Raw genomic sequence first — 18,946 nt, forward strand, 5'->3', positions numbered from 1 at the left:
TTTAAAGTGGGGAAATTCTACAAATGATATAACCGTGTCAACCATTTTACTTAAACTTCAACCTTAAGTGCATTCATTTACTGTCAATGATTCGTGTAAGAACAAGGTGTTTCCTCTAAGCATGGATCCTGAACTTGGCACTCTGTCATTTGGGTTACCTAGAACACACCCTGATACCTCATCTCTGATTTCCAATTGCAGATTTGCTGAAGTAGGGGAAGAGGCTGTAAAGCCATCTCTTCACACGATTACTATTGTTTCACCTCTGCTTCATTCTGCTAATTTAGCAGAATTATTTCCATTTACCATTTTTCCTATGGCTGTTTCCAAATATTCAATTTGGTTTTATATAGAAACAACTCTGTCACTCCTATTTTTTAAGTTTATAGTTATTAAATTGCCTGTTTGCAATACAGTCACAATTGGCATTGGAAAAAAAAAGAAAAAGAAAAGAAGAATGACTTTGGAAAGGAATATTCCAGAGAGTACAGGGCTCACTTTGATGAAAGAGAGGAAGCAGTCTTTTGTTGTTATTTGTTTGTTTTAAATAAATATATATATATATATATATGTGTGTGTGTGTGTGTGTGTGTGTGTGTGTGTGTGTGTACACACACATTTTTAGCTGTAGATGGACACAACACCTTTATTTTATTTATTTATTTTTATGTGGTCCTGGAGGATGGAACCCAGTGCCTCACATGTGCTGGGCAAGCGCTCTACCGCTGAGCCCCTATTTGTTTTACAAAGGGAATTGGAAGCACTGGTTTGTGCAAGTTTTGTCAGAAAGAAGATAATCTTAGTGGCTTTCTCTCATAACCACCACCAGCCAGACACTGGGCAGGTAGTTTTATTTTAAAGCCTCAATCCTCATAACCATGCTCTATTTTCCTCCACTTTTCAGATAGGAAAGGCTCACAAGGGACAAGTGGCTTCCCAAATTCACCTCGCCAAAGTGAATGGGTTGGGTTCGAACCCTGTTCTTTCTGACATCAAAGCTTGTATCCTTCCATTGCAATGACTTCTATGAAGTTCGACTTCTCAGCCCGAAATACCAGAAAAATGGCATGGCATTCCCCAAAGCAAACATGGTAAAATCTAGCTTGAGTCCTTCTCAATTCTTTGCCATTTTTGTAAAGGAATAAACAAGCTACCGGATCAATAAATTATTAAAATGGAGCCAAATACTAATGGTAGTAACAATAATAGCATAATTACAGTTTGAAACTTATTTTACAACAAAGTTAATCTGACATTCAATGATATGTCAAGTTGTGTTGTGTGGGTAATTAGACCAAAATAGTAGATTGCTCATTAAGAATTGTCTCATACAGTCAGATTAGAGATTTCTGGTGTCTGCTGGGGAATGTCCAGAAGGTAAAAGGGTACATCACTGTGACTTCATTTCTGCTACTTTTTAAAGGAGAGGCTGGGACCAGTTCCACCTCCCTCCACCTTTTACTGTTCAGCAAGGACATCCAGCTCCTCAAATCAAGCTTGACTCAGATCCTAGCATGTGCTCTGTACCCAGTTTGAATTTTCAAAGTGCCAAACCTGTTTTCTAGGTGGACTTTATGGTGTCTGGGAACTCACGTTTGAACTTGTGATGTCGACATAATTTCAGATTTACAGGAAAATATTTTAAAAATAGCACAACCAGGCAAAATGGCGCATGCCTGTAATCCCAACACCTTGGGAGGCTGAGACAGGAGGATCATGAGCCTGTGCCAGCAACTTAGCAAGGGCCTAAGCAACTCAGCAAGACCCTGTCTCTAAACAAAATATAAAAAAGATCTGTGGATGTGGCTCAGAGTTCGAGTTCCCCTGAGTTCAATTCCCAATACTTCCCCCAAAAAAAACACAAAAATCATGTATATCCTTCAGACAGATTCTCTATTTGTTCACATTTAATCAATTTGTATTCATAAGCACACATTCTGTTTCTTTCTCTCTCTCCATCTATGTATAAATTATGTGGACTCTTGCATGACAGTTACAGACATAATGATTCTTTACCTCCTTAATACTTCAGTGTGTATTTCTTAAAAAATGGGGACACATTTGTTAATAAACTAGCATGAATGTGACAATTAAATTATAGATCCTATTCAAATATTGGCAATTGTCCTAATAATATGCTTTATAGTAAAAGAAAATTACAGTTTACACTTTGCATTTGATTTTCGTGTTTCTTTAGTTTATCTTTAATTTAGAACAGATCTGTCTTTGTGGTACATGATATGAGCATTTGAACTGAGGGGCACTTGACCACTGAACCACATCCCCAGCCCTATTTTGTATTTTATTTAGAGACAGGGTCTCACTGAGTTGCTTAGTGCCTCACTGTTGCTGAGGCTGGCTTTGAATTTGTGATTCTCCTGACTCAGCCTCCTGAGCTGCTGATTACAGGCATGCACCACCATGCCCAGCTAGCATTTTCAAAAGAACATAGACTGGTTATTTTGTAGAATTCTCTGTTTGGGCTTATGTGATACTTCCTCATGATAGCGTCAAGTTATACCTTTTGGTTAGCATTACCTCCGATGTGCTGTGTTGCTGTATTTTGGATGCAGTCTATCAGGAGGCACAGGGGCTCTATCTCTGCCATCATTTGTGAGGTTAACTTTGATCACTTGGTTAAAGGCATGTCTTCTCAGTTTTTCTGCTCTGAAGTCACTGTTTTTCCTTTAGTATGTTGTCAATATCTTGGGGCTGGAGTTGTGGCTTAGTGATAGAGTTCTCATCTAGCACGGGTAAGGCACTGGGTTTGATCCTCAGCACCACATAAAAATAAGCAAATAAAAATAAAGGCACTGTGTCCACCTACGATTAAAATAATATTTAAAAAAATAAGTAACCAATATCTTGTAGGGAGGTAATTTGATACTGTAAGTTTCCTGTTTTTCATCACACCTTTGCCCACTAATGTTAGTTAGCATCCATAGGTAATTCTTGCCTGAATCAATGATGACTGTGATGACGGTCAAATGGTATATTTTAGTCATTTTTGTGTCACTATAATCAATATACCCCACAAGAAAACTCAAAGAAGGAACGTTTATTTTGGCTCATGTTTTCAGAGGTCCATTCCATGGTGAATGAACTCCATTGCTCTGGGCCCAAGTGAGGCAGAACAACATGGCAGAGAGGAAAGCAGCTCAGGCCCTGACAGCCAAGAAGCAAAGAGAGTGCTTCTCTCACCAAGGACAAAATATAAACCCCCAAAGTGCTCCCAGTGACCTGCTTCCTCCAGCCACACCCTACCTGCCTACAGTTAACCACCGACTTAATCTATTCAAGTGGATCAATGATTAATTAGGTGAAAGTTCTCATAATCTAATGATTTTTACTTCTTAACAGCTTGCATTGTCTCACACGTGAGTTCTTAGGGGACACCTCATATCCAAACCATAACATGATATATCCATGATTTTTAGGATAAAAAGAACTTTCTGCAAGTGGATTTTTGTCATTCAAGGGAAGTATTATGAAGATATGAGGCATCCCCCAAAAGCTCATGTATGAGACCATGCAAGAAAGCTTAGAGGTAAAATGTTTGGGTTATGAGAGCCTTAACCTAATTAGTGTATTTATCCCCTGATAAGGATTAATTGGGTGGTAACTGCAGACAGGTATGGTGTGCCTGGAGGAGGAGTGGGTCACCGACGGCATGCCTTTGGGGTTTGTATTTTGTCTGGTAAGGGTAGCAATCTCTCTCTCTTTCCTGGATTCAACCCCTAATACTGCAAAAATGGAGAAAAAGAGAGAGAGAATAGCATATATTTTAAAAAGGAGAAAGAAGATATCATGTATGTATACATTATAAAGTAATAAAGTAAGGACTGAAAAAAATTAAACCTGTGTTACCAGGGAAAATGAGGAACTTTAGCACAAATGATTATAGATACTAGGGAACTGAATTTTTTAAAAAAGAAAGAAAACTCACAGAAACCTTTTAGGCTACAGAAAAGTGTTAATAACTGTTATACAATATTATTTATGCATACATTACTACCAAACAAAATTTTTCAAACATTGACTGAGTATTATTTATTAAGTGGAAAAGGTATCCAGGATCAAATAGGATTGGGGAATTTGAATTGAACGTAATGTCACAGAGCTCTGGCTAGCAAAGTGATGTTGCAGATCTTGGTGAAGACGCTAAGTGTGTGTTTGTCCCAACAGGTATGCCAAGGTGATGGGTGTGCTGAAAGATGTCCTGGGGACCTGCAGGGAAAAACACAGCCCTTCATGTGAATAGAGCCCTCTCAGAGCCACCTGCTGAGATGGTTCAAATTCAGAAATGCTTGATGTTCATAAACTGTTGTCTTGCAGCAATGTCTCTGCGGACATCCCAACAGTGGACAGAATTGTCACAGGTCACTGAGGTGCCTGGAACTGTGCTAACTGATGTGCTGCTGCCTTGGCCACTGGTAGGGACATGACAGCAAGTTAAACTGTGAGCGTGAAGTGATACACGTGGTGTCTAAGCCCCCTTTCCAGTATGAAAACAAGCCCCGCCTCCTTCCCTAAGCTTTGGTACCCTGTGTGAATGCAACTCACCCATTGTAAACTTTCATCACAAACTATGAGAGACCCTTTGGGTTCTGGCTAATGCCATTGCCCCTCATTCATCATTCACCCACCAACCCCCCTCAGTCAGCCCTTGTTTCCATTTTCCCAGCACCTCGTTTGTGCCAGCAGCAACGGGGGTGCTGTATTCAATTCTACAAAAGCAACTTCATGGCAGCCATCAGGTGAAGGTATAGCCTGATGAGGATATTTATGTAATGCTGATAATGATTTTTTATTCTGGTAACATCCTTTATTGGCATTGGTCATTACTTCATCCTTTTTTATATATGCATGTATATAGGTATGTGTTTGATTAATGACCAGTTTCTCAGGGGCCTCAAATGCTACTTCTTTGTGTCCTGGTAGGAGACCTCAATAGTTCAACTGTTCAACCAACCTAATAATGGACCTTGGTTATGACCACTTCTTGTACATGGCCACCATTGGTGTGGAATGAGAATGATCTCATAGCAAAAATCTGTAGATTATGTGTGAAGAGGTGGTGGTGTGCTTTAACATGGATCTAGTGTCTTATCTTCCCAGAAGATGTCAGACCAAAAAGCGAGTGATGTCATGTGCCTAGCTAAAATGCTAGGGAGACCTCTATGTCTTCATTACAGCCATTTTTCATTCCATACCTCACTTCCAGAAGAATACTTCCAGAAATTTTGAGCGTTACTCTAACTCACTCAGTAAAATACCAATCACCTGATAAACGACAGAGTTCAGCCCAGGGTGTGCATCTGGTTTTCTTTTCCTCTGGGTGTGCCTTTTGGTTGATGTAAATAGTTTATGTGTGCCTGTTCCTCGGAAGTCCTGTTTGTTTTGATCAGTTATTGTTAAGCTCTGAGAATACCACTATCCTAAAAATACACCCTGCTATGACATATGGTATTTGGCTCTTAGGGATTCTTCAGATATGATTGTAGTCTCAGAGGGTTCAGTGTTACAAGAAGAAAAACATTTTTATGAAGTTAGAATTTAAAGCTGTATTTATTTGCCTTACTATTCAATGAGGAGAATTTTGTCTGAACTAATAGGATTTGGAAACTAAATGACTCATTTACATGGCCCATGGATGTCAAAAGAAATTCTTTCTGAATAAATTATATTTCATTTGACTCTGTTCATCTAGAAGGTGAGTCACATCTAGCTGGTACAAGTCCTATGAAGAAAGTCAAATGACCCAGTCTCCCTAATCCATGCATAATGTGCTGGTGACATGACGTGGGGGAAGAGATAAGAAAAAGAGGTCAACTAATATTCTGAGCACTCAAGCTATGGAGGACATTTTCATGTGGCTTAGGCCCTGGCAGATACCCTTGCATCTTTCTTTCTACGTACAGGCTGCCCTTGCCCTCTATCTTCATGTGGCCAAGTCTTTCTTATCTTTATAGGACCGAAGGACCAGTATAAATGTCACATTATCAAATAAATCTTTTCCCGCTACCTTGCATCCCTTCCTTGAAGTCCTGTGGAAAAGTGCCTTTACCACATGTGGACACTCATCATTTTATACCTTTATTTTCTTTTCTCTACACAGAGCTTCTACACTGAGCAGTGAACCTGGGAGGGGATCCAGAACTCTTCTTTGGTTGTTTTGGAATCCTAAGTACTAAGGGCAGTGCATGTAAGCAGGAGGTACTGAGTGAGTTTGCTGAATGACAGATGAGTGTGATACGAGAGAATACTACTGCTGTGTGGGTGCTCAGAGAGGCAACACTTCGCCTGTGGGGGGGAAAAACTGTTAATGGTGGTTGAATCTCCAGCCGGGCAATCACTTGTGTACATTACATATATAATGCTCATCGACATCTTTGAGACACATGCCATTAACCCTGTCTTCTATTTGGCAAAACTGAGTCACAGGGGGTTTAGGAAAGTTTTCCAGGATCACACAGACTGCTCACAGCTAGTGATAGATAGAGTCTAGGTTTGACTCAGAGTCTAGGTTTAGCTAAGCTAGCCTGTGGTCTTTCCACGGTGTCTTTCCATTCCTCCCCTCCTTCTGTCATAAGGGTGCTTCTCTGGGTCTCATGTCAAGGTTTCATAATCCTGTAACAAGGAGCTCCTCCAATAATACAGTGATCATGATAAGTGCCCACAGAGCACACATGTATAGGTCTTCTGCATTCCATAGAATGGGAATTATGGAAGTATTCAAGCTCAGCACTAATATTTGTAGAACCGTTTATGACAGTAAAAATGGAGGTCCAAATACCACCTGTCTAGTCCCTATGAATCAAGTGACAAATAAAATGTGGTTTATCCTTTTGAATTGTTTTTAATTACTCAAGGTTCTAACAGAGAAAAAGAATCAATAGGAAATCTCTTGATATCTATCTTTCTATCTAGAAAAAGAAAAGGACTAATTCAAAGGGATTGACTTATGGGATTGGGGAAGGTGGCAATTCTGTTATCTGCAGGACAGTTCAGCATATTGAAGATCCAGGAAAAAGTTGATATTGCAAACCAAGTCCAAGAGTCGTCTGCTGGCAGAATTCCCTCTTCCTCATGGAAGCTCAGTCTTTTCCTCTGAAGGCCTCAAGTGATTGGATATGACCAACCCACACCATGGAAAGCAATTAATTTTTTTTACATAAAATCTATTGCATGAAAGGTTAATCTCATCTACAATGTGCCTGACTTGCTCTGGAACACATGAACGAGGACTTTGGGGTTTATGGTACCTGGATCATGGTCTGGAAGGGTACACGGGCCCTCTCTTAAGAGAGTATGAATTCAACAGACTCCTTTGTAGAAGGAGGAGTCATGGGGCATGGCTAGAATAGAGCCCTTTACTGCATAGGGAGTGGGGCCAGGGTTCTTCTTTCTGAGTAAGGAATGGAACATCGTCATGAGGTGCATAGGCATGAAGACCTGAGATTCAGAGAGCTTGGATGATGTGCCCCAGGAACTCCACTCATTCGGCCCAGGAAAGAAAGGTCATTGCCATTTTTTACAGGTTCAGATTTATACCGTTCAACGTACTGCAATACTATGGTAATTAATACTCTCTGTATCTTTATTGTAACTCTAGGGAAATAGAACAAAGTATTGACTAAAAAATAAAACAAAGTATTTGGAAATAAAGCAAAGTATTGATTAAGAAATAAAGACTGGAAATGAAATGAGATTTCTACACAATCTCTCTTGGTGCTTAATGAATGAAAACTTTCTTCTTTCTTCTAGGGAGAGAATCAGTCCTATATCTTTATTAAAGAGGAATAGAAAGAAGCCAGACCTGGCAACCAAGGGATGAGGCACAGGCCAGGGAAGTGGGGTGGGATCAGGCTCTGGGGATTCAAGCACACACTGATGGCCTGGGAGGAGTCAAAGAGACCAGGTCCTGGGGAGAAGGTGCCCAAGAGCGAACTTTCAGGCGCTGTGTCCACCAGCTGGTTCTGCAGCGGGGATGTAGAGTAGGTTGTGCTGGCCTGGATTCGCCCTGCGGCCGTTCTGCCTTGTCTACCTAGATCCCTCACTGGTCCCCATCCTGTTCTGTCCGTGTGCACCTCGACAAGAAGCTCAGTGACCTCTCCATCACCAGGTAACTCAGTCATTCATTTCGTCCATGTCCTATGTGTCTTCTTCAGGTCCTGATTGTCTTCATCCTCCTCCTCTTCCTCATTGTCACAGTGCTCTGTGGCTGGTTTGTCAATGGGTACCAGACTGTTTTCTTTTAACAATATTTTTTGCTCAGGACAATTCAGAGCTTTTCATTTCAATAAGGGCAACACACGAGGTTCGAGTGCAACAAGAGAAGTGCTAAGAAAATCCCCCAGTAAGGATATTTGACCTCCACCAGCTTTTACAAACCAGTCCAACTAGATGCCTCTGCTAAACAGAAAGACAAAAGCTTGTGATGTCTGGAAAATCAACACTAAATGTGCTAAGATCCTTATGTAAGAACATTTTGAGACCCAAACCTCAAAATACCTGGCCAAAGAGGGCACATGTGCATATATATATTTTTGAAACAGGGTCTTGCTAAATTGATGAGGCTGGGCCTCAAACTTCTGTTTCTCCTGCCTCAGCCTCCTAAATCACTGGGATTACAGGCATGCACCATCATGCTTGGCTAAAGAGGGTACATTGCTGATAGAGTACATATAGTTGTAAGAGATTATTTTTCAATTCTTACTGGTTCCTTTGGCAGAACCCAGTTTGCAAATCTAATAGAAAGATTTACCAGACAAATGGCCTCAGATAATGATTGAAAACTAACTAAATAGGCTATGTTAATTACTGTAATTTAAACATATCAGGGTAAAGACAGATTAAGGGGATTCCAGGGCTTAAGTGATCCTGTCTCAGCTTTCTGAGTAGCTGGATCTACAGGCATGAGTCACCATGCCTGGTGATCCATATTGTAGCATGTATGAATACTTTCTTTTTATGACTGAAGAGCACATTTTGTTTATTCAAATACTTAATTGTTGATCAGTATCCGGGTTGGGTTGTTTTTACCTTTGGGCAGTTGTGAATAGTGCTGCTATGAGCATTTGTGTACAAGTATTTGTTGGAATACCTGTTTTCAGTCACTTTGGGTATAGACTTGGGAATGGAATTGCTATTTTGAAGCCATAGCAAGATTCTTCCTTGTGCTTACTCTCAAGAAACTAGGAAAATAAAGAATTAAAAAATAAAAGACAGATCAAGGAGGAAAATCAAAATTTTAGCATAATTTATAAAACAAAGTTGAAGAAACCATAATTTTATATTTGTATTTATATGCATATGTCCATAACTATGTCTCTGTACAGCCTGCCTTAGGATGTATGTTATGCTTGGACCTTTTTCCCCCCCTAGTTCTTTTATTTAATTTTATTTTTAATGCTTTTATTAGTATATTATGGTTATACACAATGTATAAGTATAATGCTAGAGCATCCTGAGTTCAATCCCTAATACTGTGAAGAAAAAATAAAAAGAACAAGAACCAGAAAAGGCACAACAAGCCAGATTGGAAGCTTCATGTGCATTTTTTTTTAATCTTCAGTACTGGGGATTGAACCCAGGGGCCCACACATACTAGGTAAGTGCTCTACTATACTGAGCGATGCCCCTGTTCTTTTTATTTGTTTTTTTGAGATACAGTCTTGCTAGGTTTCCCAAGCTGTCTTAAAACTCACATGCTTATATTTGTTATATATCTCACTGTAAGGAAATTAAAGCACAAAGGAGTGAACAATCCTGGTCCGATGTCGTTAAACTCGTCAGGGGTTCCAGGATGGAACACAGACTATGTTGCCCAGAGCTGCCCCTGAACTCCAGGGAGCCAGCAAATTCTCCTGCCTCAGTCTCCCAAGCAGCTGGGACTACAGACACATATAAGGATGCACTCTACCACTGATCTACATCCTTATCCCTGGAACACAGGCTTTTTGACTCAAAAGTTTGTGGTCTTCCTACCACCTGCTTCTTGCTTCATTTTCATTACACGTCGGGCAGAATATTTGCTTTATATTTTTGTGTTTGCTTTTCATAAAAATGGCTTGCAATCAGCCTCATCAATCTCTAGATTGCAAATAAGGAAGTAAGGCTCACAGGGGATAAGGAATGAATACCCGAGGTCACACAGTCAGTAAATAGCAGGAAAGAATAACTATCAAAGCTAGGTACGGTGGCACACATCTCTAATTCCAGCTACTTGAGAGGCTGAGGCAGGAGGATCACAGGTTCAAGGCCAGCCTCAGCTACTTAGTGAGACCCCATCTCAAAATTTAACAAGTGAAAAGGGGTGTAGTGCAGTGGTAGAGTACCGACCTAGCATGCAAAAAGCCCTCGGTTCAATCTCCAGAATAATCAATCAATTCATCAATCAAGTCAGGAATGTTATCAGAAAGAGTAATCTTCCAAAAGTGTCTTCATATTCCTTTTGTGTGCAATTTCAACTAAAGTTATAATGTGTTCTAGTATTAGGTTAATGTGTAGCTGCCTCTGCATTTTGCACAGAGCCAGAAAAGGGAAAAAAAAAAATAGAAGCATTGGAAAAACTGCACTGCGTCTACAGGATGTCCTGTTACATTTATCTGGTAGGACAGACCCATGACTCACTATAAAATTTGACACATCGGAAATGGTTTTATTGTGCAGGATTCTTCTCTCCTCATAAATATCAAACACATTGATTTGAGGATAACAAGTTATATTTGTCCTAATATAAAAGTTTCTGATATAATTTGTTTTGAGGTGAAACTTTGTTTTCATTTCATTTTATTAATTCATTTATTTATCTATCTGGGTTTTTTTGTGGTACTGGGGATTGAAACTAGGCGTACTCACTGAGCTACACCCCCGGTCCTTTATATTTATTTTTTTATTTTGAGATAGGGTCTTGACAACTTGCCCAGGCTGGTCTTGAACTTGGGATTCTCCTGCCTCAGCCTCCCCAGTAGCTGGGATTACAGGCATGCACCACTGTGCCTGGCAGAGGTGAAAGGAGCGTTAGACATGTTAGATCACTCAGAAAGCTCAAGGAGGCTCAAGTATTTTGAGTTTCCCCAGGTCTCCCATCCTAAGTTAATGATGATCAACAGTGTGAGAATGTCTCTTGACAGAATAGCTGCGTGTTTGCCATTATCTTGGCACCTGACCAACTAAAAACTTCTCATTTGGCTCTTCACCCTCAGAAAAGTGCAGTATCCTGAGCTGTAGTGTAGCTCAGTGGTAGAACACCTGCCCAGTGAGCCTGAGGCCCTGTGTTCAAACCCCAGCATCACAAGCAACACCAAACCAAGTGATGTCTGGCAAAAAAAACCCACTCAACAGTAATATAATAATACCAAAAAGAAAAGCAGCGTCACATACAAAGGGACCATAACACTTTCTCACTGTGACCAACTAGAAACGAATCCATGCATTCAATTCTGTAATCCTTTGGAGAAAAACAAACTGAAAAACAAAATGAACACCCAGAGGGGCTTTCTTCCTCTTTTAAAAATAAAGAGCAGTTATTCACACTAATTATTTAGGGAGTCCAAAACGTCTCCTCTGCACAAGAACTTCATTTTTTCTTTAATTGGTTGTTCAAAACATTACAAAGCTCTTGACATATCATATTTCATACACTAGATTCAAGTGGGTTATGAACTCCCAATTTTTACCCCAAATACAGATTGCAGAATCACGTCGGTTACACATCCACATTTTTACATAATGCCCTATTAGTGACTGTTGTATTCTGCTACCTTTCCAATCCCCTACTATCCCCCCTCCCCTCCCCTCCCATCTTCCCTCTCTACCCCATCTGCTGTTGTTCAATTCTGTCCCCACAAGAACTTCTTGATCACATTATTACCTCATATGATTTTGCTGCTTTCAGTATATATGTATTGCCAAATCATATTATTAAAAAAATAATTTCATAAAGAGAAAATTTCCCTCCGTCAGTCACTGGAATTGTTCAAGGATAAAATTTGGCCCTAGTGTTTCTACTTTTCATCCATATTCAAACAGATATGACCCAGTTGTGCCTCTGTGTGTGTGTGTGTGTGTGAGAGTGTGTGTGTGTGTGTGTGCAGTAGGGAATCTACACAGCTATGTGTGTGTATGTAGAGCATGTATTTAGGGTGAGTGTGGAGGAGTATGTGCTTTGTGTTTGTACATAGGTACATGTGCAGAGGAGTATGTATGTAGGGAAGTGGGTGTATAGGAACATATTCACACAGATATGTGTGTTAAGGATGTGAGTGTGTGTGTAGCATGTTTGTGTGTGCAGCATGTTTGTGTGTGTGTGGTGTTTGCATTTGAAGATGAGTGTGTGGCTATGAGTACGTACTAGGAGTGCATTGTATGTAAAAGTGCTTGTGTGTTTATGTCGGAGTGTGGGTGTGCAGGCATGTGGGGGGGGTTACATGCATGTGTATGTATACATGCATATACCTGTGTGTGTGTGCCTGTGTAGGGAGTATTCTGGGGGAAAAGTTGTGAAAATGAGTCTGCTCTGGGGAGGGGTAAAGGTGAAATTAGTCAATAAAGACAAGAGGGTAGCTGAGGCCGGATGGTACAGACTTCAGAACCAAGGGAGGGGTTGAGACTGTGGACAAACAGTGGAGAGTTGGAGGGAACGATAGTAACAGTCTAAAGAATCACTAAATGCGGCTGTCTAGGTGGACTAAGTTGGATTTGATGGCCCCGGTGGCAGGTACCAGGGAAAGGGAGGGTAAAGATCCAGATTATGGGAGCCCACGAGGTCCCCTCTGAGAGGACAAGGACATGGTTCTCCTCAACCAGGGACCACAGCTGAGGAGGACCTGGACTCAAGTTTCCACCCCATCACTTACAAACTTGGGAAATGATTGAACTCACTAGAACTTGGACATCTGATGTTCATTTTTTAAAATGTTATAACTAGTGTGTGTGTGTGTGTGTGTGTGTGTGTGTGCATGCGTGCATATTTGGGTGCTGGCGATTGAATCTGTGGCCCTGTGCATAATCTACACTAATAAGTGTAGTGCATGTTCTACACTAAGATACACCCCAGCCTCAAGTATTTGATTTTTAAATTGGAAAGACCAAAATTTCATAGAACTGGACTGAAGATTAAATTAGATACTACACACAAATGACTCAGCATATCTTGGCTTATGAAAAATTTTCAAGGATGAAATAGAAGAGGTAGAAGAGAAAGATGAAAATACAGTGACTTGCAAGGAGTGTTTCATGTTGCTAGAGAAATAATAGAACCTATTTATATTTCGACCTTTCAAACCATTTCTGCTGTGTCAAACTCAAAAATCAGAATACTTCCAGACTGCAGGGAACAGCACTTTCAACATCACTCACATCTGAGCTCTGTGAAGGAAGAAGATGACGTGTGCTTTTATTTATGTGGGACAGTGTGTGCCAGCCAACCAGTGAGAAGTGTTGTCCACCCAAACTGATTTTTCCTGTGGTGACAGGCAAAGGCTGACTCACAGAGATGTGGGGGGGATACAGAATCCCTCTTCAGGGTGAAGAGCTGGGTTTGGACGACTGGATGCCAGTCCAGAATGCAAAATGAAATAAGCGATGTCCTGTGGCATCTGTCACATCAGTACAAGGATGATATAGGGTGGTTCATCCACAGGAAGTGGGGTGCAGTTTGCTATAGTTTGAACATGTCCCCACAGAGGCCCATGTGTTGGAAACTTAATTTCAAGCTTGCATGTTGAGGGTATTTGGAGGTGGGGGCCTCTGGGAAATAATGAGGGTGAGGTGAGGTCATAAGGGTGGGGCTCTCACAATGGGATTAGTGTCTTGATGAGAAGAGGAAGAGAGACCAGAGCGGACTTGCTCCTACTCTCTTGATTTCTTTTCCACCATGTGAGGATACAGGAAGAAATCTAAAGTCTGAAGCCTGGAAGAGAGCTGTATAAACCAGCTTTGTATTACTATAATAAAATAGCCTAGGCAGCTAACTTTAAAAAGATATAAGGTTTATTTAGCTCAGAGTTTTGGGTGTTTGGGACATGGCTGTAGCAATGGTTTTACTGAGGACCTCATGGTGAATGGCAGACGGTGGATGGCAGTGGCAAGGGCACGTGGTGGAGCAAGTGGCCGCATTGCAACTAAGGAGTCGAGAGGGCTGGGTGGGGCCAAACTCAGACCTCAACCAATGGGTCTTGAAAGAATTATCTTGTGAGCAAACATCCTCAATGACCAAAGGACCTCCCTCTGCACCTCACTTTCCAAAGGGTCTACTCCTTCCCAGGAGCACCAACCAATAGACCATGCCTTCGTTTGCAATTGAACCTTAGGGATGGACCACTTAGGGATGGAACCACACCAGAGCAAGGGCCTTTGCCAGAACACAACCATGCTGGCACACTGACCTCAACCTTCCAGCCTCTACAACCGTAAGAAATAAATTTCTGCTATTTATAAGCCACCTGGTCTATGGAAATCTTATATAGCAGCCTGAACTGACAAAGACACTATACACACACACACACACACACACACACACACACACACATATTTATATAAAATAAAATTTGCCTTTTATTTCTCTTTTTTAAAACTGCCTTGCTTTCTGATTCTACTCTTGGGCTAGTGAGTATCATTGGAAAAATTTTTGCATCCTTGAGGCAACATGCTAAAGCATGTGCTAAGGTGATCTCTTTTTAATTCACATAATTATTCAACGTTCAGTTATTGTTGAGCATTTGCTGTCTGCTAGGTTCCCTGGCAGGTGGAGATGATCCTCATTTTATAGCAAAGGAACCAGAATCTCTCTGAGACCCAGCAGCTCACCCCAAATGCCCCTGTAGCGGTGGTGAGCCCAGTTCTCAGCCTGATGTGTCCTCTGCACACTCTCTCTTCCCCAGCTTGGGCAGCTACTCTTGTGCAGAGAAGCAATGGGGAAATCTCTCCCGACAAACAGGAATCAACCTTGACCAGGGAAGGCCAACTAGCATATTGCTTTACAAAGGGCAAAATGGAAATGAGCATGGGGTATCCCTAAACTATCCACATCTGGAGCTACTTTTTTCTCCCCCAAATGCCACCTCATTAGAATACTGAAACCCAGGTGAGAAGAAGTAACCCTCTGATCTTTTTCAAACATTGTGCCACAAGAAGGAGACAAAAGAGAGGAGGAAAGGAAATAATGAATATCTGGTTAACCATAAGATCAACTTCTAAATTCATGATAAGATGAAAAAAATTTTCCACTAAAAATAGCTTTCTAGTTGGCTTTGAGGTTGTTGGTATCAGTCTAATTTATATTTGCAAAAAAAAAAAAAGTGGGGAGGAGGAGGGGGAGGGAATGAGATGGAAATAAATGGTGATAAATTTGTTTCTGATCTAATTCAGTTTGAATGATAAAAGTGAATCTTTTTAAAATTTTTTACTCTTTTTTGAAATTCTGAATTGTTATATATGACAGCAGAATGCATTACAATTCATATTATACATATAGAGCACAATTTTTAATGTCTCTGGTTGTACATAAGGTAGAGTCACATCATACGTGTCTTCTTACATGTACTTAGGGTAATGATGACCCATCGCATTCCACCATCTTTCCTACCCCTATGCCTCTTGTCTTTACCTCCCTCCTCTTTTCCCCTTTGCCCTATATAGAGTTCATTTAATCCTACCCCCTCCCCCACAACACAGCATATTATGGATTAACATCCTTAAATCAGAGAAATCATTCAACATTTGGTTTTCTGGGATTGGCTAACTTCACTTAGCATTATATTCTCCAGTTCCATCCATTTACCTGAAAATGCCATGATTTTATTCTCTTTTAATACTGAGTAATATTCCATTGTGTATCTATACCACATTTTCTTTATCCATTCATCCACTAAAGGGCATCTAGGTTGGTTCCACAGTTTAGCTATTGTGAATTGTGCTGCTATAAACATTGATGTGGCTGTGTCCCTGTAGTATGCTGATTTTAAGTCCTGTGGGTATAGACTGAGGAGTGGGTTAGCTGGGTCAAAAGGTGGTTCCATTCCCAGTTTTCCAAGGATTCTCCATATTTCTTTCCAGATTAGCTGCACCAGTTTGCAACCCCACCAGCAATGTATTAGTGTGCCAAAAAAAAAAAAAGTGAATCTTTTGATTGTCAGTGGAACTGACAATTTTGTGAAATAAGAATAAAATTTTTGACAGACAAAACTCTCCATATTTGCTTAGCTTGAAGGTTAAAAGTCATGCATTTTAAACTGAATAGGGTAGCCAACACCTGTAACCCTAGCGACTGAGGAGGCTGAAGCAGGAGGATTGCAAGCTTGAGGCCAACCTGGAAAACTTAGCAATATCCTGCCTCAAAATAAAATTTTAAAGGGGCTGGGGATGTAGCTCAGTGGTAAAACACCTGCCTATATTTGATCGAGGTCTTGGGCTCAATCTCAATACCTCAAACAAAACAAAACAAAAAACCCTCAAAAGTAATGCATCTTAAATAACCACATGATAAATATCAGGAAGAACAAACTCCCCTTGGATCTGTGAACGCCTTGAAATGAAGGAGGTCATGAGCTGAGGGCAGATTTGGCCCATTGCCCAATTTAGACTGGGCTTCCCCACTAACAGGGATGGGAACCTCCATCTCGATTGTTTCCTCATAAATCTTTTTTTTTTTTAAGAGAGAGAGAGAGAGAGAGAGAGAGAGAGAGAGAGAGAGAAATTTTAATATTTATTTATTTATTTTAGTTTTCGGTGGACACAACATCTTTGTTTGTATGTGGTGTTGAGGATCGAACCCGGGCTGCACGCATGCCAGACAAGCGCACTACCGCTTGAATCACATCCCCAGCCCCTCATAAATCTTTATTATTACTTGTTGGTCTTGTTTAAGCTTAACTTCTCTTAGTATAGAACACATAGACTTTTGCCAAATTGGATATTGATTTTCCTGGTAAGCCGACTATTATGACTGAATCATGTCCTTCTAAACTTCACATGTCGAAGTCAAAAAAGTCCAGGACCTCAGTGTGACTATATTTGGTGACAGTATCTTTAAAGAGAAGATAAAGTTAAAATGAGGTTATGAGGGTGGGCCCTAACAGAATATGATTAGTGTCCTTACAAGAAGAGGAAATTAGGACACACACACATGTGCATACACACACACATGTGCATACACACACACACAGAGGATTATGTGACGATACAGGCAAAACATGACTATTGAGAAGCCAAGGAAAGAGGCCTCAGGAAAAAATAGCCCTCTTGACACTTTGATCTTGGAGTTCTGGACTCTAGAACTATGAGAGAAGAAATTTCCCTTGTTCATGCCACTCAGCTGTGGCACTTTGCTGTGGCAACTTCAGCAGGCTATAGACCAATAAACCAACAAACAAGCAAAAAGTCACAGGAGAACCAGACACTCAGGATCCTAACCCGAGTGGCAGCACCTCTCCTATCGTCTCCTTCTCTCCAGATAGAATCACACATTGGAGAAATAGTGTGCTGCGTATGTACACAAGTGCACACATGTATGCAAACATATCTCCTTGTTCTGCTTACCCAGAGATCCTGGGAGGAGCAACACTGCAATCAAAATGAGCACACCCAGTGCCCAGATCTTGGCTTCTAAGTATCATTCTCCTCCAAAAAGACACAGGACTCACGGAGAAGTGGCCCATTCCAGGGCTGGGCCGGGAAAGTAATCAAGACAAAGAGGGAGCACCTCATTGAAACAGAAAGAAAATGCTTTAAACACGATAGGGATAATGCCCTCTTGCCAAAGTTGGGTCAAGTTGAATATAAAATAGGGAAAGGAACAAAGTATAATGGATCACCACCTCCAGGGTAAAAGAGAAACCGTGAGATTGTGTGATATATACATGGAAAGTTTAGTGCTTGATGAGGAACAGAATGTTTCCATAGATTCAAAGTTTAAATTATCCACAAGGTAATTTATTAATTACAAAGGGGGAAAAAAAACATGTTTAGTGGGGAAAGCCTGGCAGATGTCAATTTCATGAAGGCATCAAAGCATGAGCCAAACTGGGGACCAAATGATCCTCCAGGACACACAGAAAGATGCAGCATCACAGCTGTGATATCTGCAGAGCCAAAGCCTGAGTGTGACTGTGAGAAGAAACATCACAGGCCCACATTGAGGGTCTTTCTACAAAATAAGCGGTTTGTAATCCCTCAAAGGGTCAAAGTCATGAGAGGTAAGGAAAAACAGAGGGATAGTTCCAATTTTAAATGATGGTAGAGACTTTAGTCAATGTAGGACCTGGTTCTGGAACTTTCTGCTCTAAAGAACATTCTTGAGACAACTGGCAAGGTTCAAAGGGGATGTGAAGACTAGGTGAAAGTGAAGCATACACACACACACACACACACACACACACACGTATTTTTTTCCGGTACTGGGGGTTAAACGGAGGGGTGCTCTATCACTGAGCTATATCCCAAGCTACCCCCACTTTTTTGTTGTTATGTTGACACAGGATCTTGCTAAATTTCCCAGGCTGGCCTTGAACTTGTGAACCTCCTGACTCTGCCACCAGAATAGGTGGGATTACAGATGTATGTTGCCTAAAGTATTAATATTAATTTCTGAGTTTTTTAAAATTAAATTTCCAGTTCCAGGGACCTGATTTACCCAAGGTTTTGTGCATGGCTAGGCAAGCACTCTGCCACTATGTTACATCACCAGCCCCTAGTTTCCCAGTTTTTATTTTTATTTTATTTATTTATTTATTGGTATTGGGGGTTGAATCCAAGAGTGCTTAACCACTGAACCACATCCCCAGCCCTTTTTACTTTTGATTTTGAGACAAGGTTAGGGCTTCACTAAACTGCTGAGGCTGGCTTTGATCTTATAATCCTCCTGCCTCAGCCTCCCAAATCACTGAGATTACAGGCATGCATCACCATGACTGGCTCTAATTTCCCAGTTTTTATAGTTTCT

Source organism: Urocitellus parryii, chromosome 7, assembly GCF_045843805.1.
Source record: "Urocitellus parryii isolate mUroPar1 chromosome 7, mUroPar1.hap1, whole genome shotgun sequence".
NCBI lineage: Eukaryota > Metazoa > Chordata > Mammalia > Rodentia > Sciuridae > Urocitellus > Urocitellus parryii.